The 4,724-nt window shown below is 52.9% G+C and overlaps 1 non-coding gene across 1 annotated transcript; it reads left to right on the top strand.

Moving 5' to 3' along the window:
• Nucleotides 1-491: 491 nt before the first annotated feature.
• On the top strand, nt 492-709 carry LOC119296610. Its single transcript, XR_005145334.1, has one exon. It is a non-coding gene; the product is annotated as a small nucleolar RNA U3 (small nucleolar RNA).
• The last annotated feature ends 4,015 nt before the right edge of the window (nt 710-4,724 follow it).

Raw genomic sequence — 4,724 nt, 5'->3', positions numbered from 1 at the left:
CTCCTTCATCACTTGGTTGACCACTAAATCCGAGTCGCCATAGACCATCAGGCGACGGACACCGAGTGAAATGGCCATGCGCAATCCGTATAAGAGGGCCTCATACTCTGCCTCATTGTTGGAGGAATCAAAGTGAATCTGGAGCACATATCTGAGCTTATCTCCTCTGGGGGAAACGAGGACAACCCCAGCACCGGAACCATTCAACATCTTAGAGCCATCAAAAAACATGGTCCAATGCTCCGAGTGAACTTCAGTCGGCTGCTGTTGTTCAATCCACTCAGCGAGGAAATCTGCTATTGCCTGGGACTTAATGGCTTTCTTCGCCTCAAACTTGATATCAAGGGGAAGAAGTTCAATCGCCCATTTAGCCACTCGACCAGTTGCATCTCTGTTGTGCAAAATCTCTGATAGTGGAGCGTCGCTGACGACTGTGATGGAATGATCAGAGAAATAATGAGCAACCTTCTTTGTGGTCATGTATATTCCATACACCTTACTTGAACAGGATCTCTTCTATAGGCTCGTACCGCTGCATCCTTTACCAATAAGGACGCAAGCACTTCAGTCTGGTTGATGTACTCTGACCTCTGGGCTAGAGCGTGATTAACGGCTAGGATTGCTCTTGGGATCAATCCGACGGCTGTAGATGATCGTTCCTATCTGGCTCTGGCTTGCACAGGGTGGCTCAGAGGTTGTCTGATAGACTTCAAAATTCTTTCCCACTCGACCTTGTCTGCCTTCTTCATCAGACAGTAAAGAGGCAATGCCTTTTCACCGAGTCGTGAGATGAATCGACTTAATGCGGTCAAGCATCCAGTAAGCTTCTGGACATCGTGCACTCACACAGGGCGTTTCATTCGGAGAATAGTGCCGATCTTCTCTAGATTAGCGTCGATCCCTCGCTCGGAAATGAGAAAACCGAGTAACTTGCCACTAGGAACTCCGAATGTGCACTTTGATGGATTGAGCTTGATATCATACCTTCTGAGGTTGGCAAATGTTTCGGCGAGGTCAGCGAGCAGGTCGGAACCTTTTCGTGACTTGACGACGATATCATCCATATACGCTTCCACATTCCGACTGATTTGAGTGAGTAAACACTTCTGAATCATTCGCATAAATGTGGCTCCGGCATTCTTGAGGCCGAATGGCATGGTGATAAAGCAGAAGCACCCGAATGGAGTGATGAAAGCTGTTTTTACCTCGTCGGGTCCGTACAGACGGATCTGGTGGTACCCGGAGTAGGTGTCTAGAAAAGACAATCTCTCGCATCCCGCGGTTGAGTCAATAATTTGATCTATGCGAGGGAGAGGAAAATGATCTTTCGGGCAGGCCCGGTTGATGTGCTTGAAATCAATGCACATTCGGAGTGATTTGTCCTTCTTAGGAACCATGACGACATTAGCGAGCCACTCGGAGTGGTATATCTCTCGGATAAATCCTGCCGCCAACAGTTGAGCCACTTCCTCACCAATGGCTTTTCTCTTCTGGACGGCGGACCGCCGAAGATGCTCTTTGACTGGTTTTGCTGATGAGTCGACTCTTAGGCGATGCTCAGCAAGTCCCCTGGGAACACCTGGCATGTCAACGGGCTTCCATGCAAAAACGTCCCAGTTCTCACGGAGGAACTGGATGAGCGCTTCTTCCTATTTCGGGTCGAGTGTTGTGGAGATGTGGGTCGGAGCTGCATCGGGGTTGGTCGGGTGGATGTGAACGGGCTTCGTCTCACCGGACGACTGAAATGCAGATTCTGTGGCGGGTTTCTTGGATCGCAGCAAATCACTCGGATCTGCGTTTTGCTTGTATTCTTCAAACTCGACCGCTGTCACCTGGGAGTCGACAATCTTTGAGCCCTTCTGAAAGCACTCTTCTGCCTTTTTCCGATCACCGGTGACAGTGATCACTCCTTTGGGGCCGGGCATCTTCAATTTGAGGTACACGTAACATGGTCGAGCCATGAACCGCGCATAAGCTGGTCTCCCCAAAATGGCATGATATGCACTCTGAAAATCCACGACCTCAAACGTCAACTTCTCTTTGCGAAAATGTTTCGAATCACCAAACACCACGTCCAGAGCTATTTGGCCGAGTGACTCGGCTTTCTTCCCTGGTATAACTCTATGAAAGCTCATGTCACTGGTGCTCAGTCGGGACATCGGAATGCCCATTCCTTTCAGTGTGTCTGCATACAACAAATTTAGCCCACTACCACCGTCCATCAGCACTTTTGTCAGTCGAGTGCCTTCGACAACTGGATCGACCACCAAAGCTTGCCTCCCAGGGGTGGCAATATGAGTCGGGTGATCAGATTGGTCGAATGTGATGGGTGTTTGGGACCATCTCAAATAATTTGCTTTTGCTGGGGTAACCATGTTCACCTCACGGTTAATGACTTTCAATCGACTCTTGCTTTCCGCATCTGCAAAGATCATCAGAGTGGAGTTGATATGCGGATATCCTTCCTCACTATCCTCCTTGCCTTCGGCCTTGTCCGACTCCTTTTCCTTGTCCTTAGACTGTTTTCCTTGAAACTGCTGGATCAGGAGTCGACATTGGCAAGTGGTATGCTTTGGGTAAATGATATTCCCCTCTTCGTCTTTCTTCGTGTGGATGTGGCACGGCATATACATCACGTCGTTCCCTTCCTTATCCTTTACCTTCTTAGGGTTCCAGGATCCTTTTGGTTTCCCCTTAAACTTTCCCTGAGTCACGGCCAGAGCCTCTCCAGGAGCTGCCGGTTCACCCTTCCGCTTCTGTTTCCGACTGGTGTTTCCCTTCTCCGACTGACTCGGCTTGTTCTTGCTGCTTCGGAGTCGGTCTTCTTCTTCGCCGTTGGCGTACTTGGTAGCAATTTCCATCATCCGACTCAAGGTCATGTCACTGGTTCGACCAAATTTCAAACACAATTCTCTGTTCTTGACACCATCCTTGAAGGCGCAGACTGCCTGATGATCAGACACATTCTCCACAGTATGGTGCAAAGTGATCCACCTCTGAATATACTCCCTGAGAGTCTCATTGGTCTTCTGCACGCAGACTTGCAGCTCCGTCAATCCAGTCGGTCGCTTGCAAGTTCCTTCAAACGTTCTGACGAACACTCGGGACAGACCTTCCCAAGTGTAAATGCTGCTAGGAGGTAACTGAGTCAACCATCCTCTGGCAGAACCTTCCAACATGAGGGGCAGATGTTTCATGGCCACCTCATCATTCCCACCACCAATCTGAACCGCCACTCGGTAGTCCTCAAGCCAAGTTTCAGGCTTAGACTTACCAGTGAACTTGCTGACTCCTGTTGCCAACCTGAAATTGGGAGGGATCACTGCGGCTCTGATAGCTCTGCTGAAACATTCCGGACCAGAAACATGCACTCGACTGCTCGTAGGCGCATCTCTGTCGAGTCCACCTCGATGGGCTCTGTTCCGGTCGACCAAGCCTTGCACGATAATGGATCGCGCGTCGAAGCCTGGTTCTCTGGGGTCGACTAGAACTCTTCGCCCCGCACTGAGCTGACGTCTGTCATCTTGCTGCCGAGGAGCGTAAGACCCACCCCTCGGAGGGGAATTGGGCACTCGACACCTATCATCTCGGCGATTCTCGCGCCCTTCACGCCGCGGAGGCGATCTGGGGCTGTGAGCCGACTGAACCGTATTCGCAGCGACGGATCGACTGTGAATTCTGTTGCGCGACTGTGACACGGCCGAATTCTGATCACCTGCTGCCCGGAGCAGATCCCTGATCTGCATCAAGCCTCTGCCAGCTTCCGACTGAGAGGGCTGGATGGACTCTACAATACGGGTCGCAGCTGCTAAATTCTGGATTGGGGTTCGATATACCTGAGTCGGCGGGAAGAGTTGACGTCGACTGGTGTCGGGAACTCGTTGCCGTGCGCGCTCGTCGAGTGCTCGCTGAAGATTCTCCAGGCGAGTGCGTTCGGCCAAGTTGGCCAAACGTGCCTCCTCCAAGGCGCGAGCCTTGGGGGTTTCTCCTGCGATGGGAGTACGCAGGGCATCCACGTTCCTGCGGCGAAGTTCCTCTCTTTGCAGAGAGTCGAGTGGCTTGGGCTGGTACTCTTCGTGGTCTCGTGCGGGGTCGCCTCCGTCGCCTGCCCCACCATCACGGGCGAAGCCAGGGGGACTGTGGGGCCCGTCGACCATCAGGATTTCCACCGCTGGATCACTGCTATCGCACTCGGATGCAGTCTCTACGGAGCCAGTTGACAGATCGAACAGGCCGTAAAGAGATTCGTCGGGCTCGATTGCCGCAACTTGGGTGGTGGCCGTCTGGCGAGCCACCGTGTGCCTCACCCACCGCTGAAGCCTCGACCGGCCCGAGCGCTTGCACTGGCGGGAGACCGGGAGGGTGGCCGATGGGGGAGTCGACCGATACGGGGTCGACGGTTGCCGCAGCAGAACGCCGCGGACACATGCGCGAAAATGCGTCGCACCGCGGACGGGGAGCGCATCGACGTCGAGTGGAGCCTCCTGGAGCCAGGCGGAGTCATCGGCGACGAAGGTGAGAGTACCGAGACGGATCTCTCGGCCCTCGACCAAAACTCCAGCAGCCACCATGATGAAAGTACTCGGAAGAATCGCAACTTCTCCACAAAATCGCTAAAACACCTGCCCCACGGCGCCGAAGGCGCCAACTGTCGTGGTTATAAGTCTGACAGTAGAGTGGGGGGTAGGTATGGAGAGGCAAGGTCCTAGCTATGGAGAGGTTGT

This window comes from Triticum dicoccoides, chromosome 4B (genome assembly GCF_002162155.2).
Source record: "Triticum dicoccoides isolate Atlit2015 ecotype Zavitan chromosome 4B, WEW_v2.0, whole genome shotgun sequence".
NCBI classification, from domain to species: domain Eukaryota; kingdom Viridiplantae; phylum Streptophyta; class Magnoliopsida; order Poales; family Poaceae; genus Triticum; species Triticum dicoccoides.
This window is presented reverse-complemented; position numbering and strand designations above follow the sequence as displayed.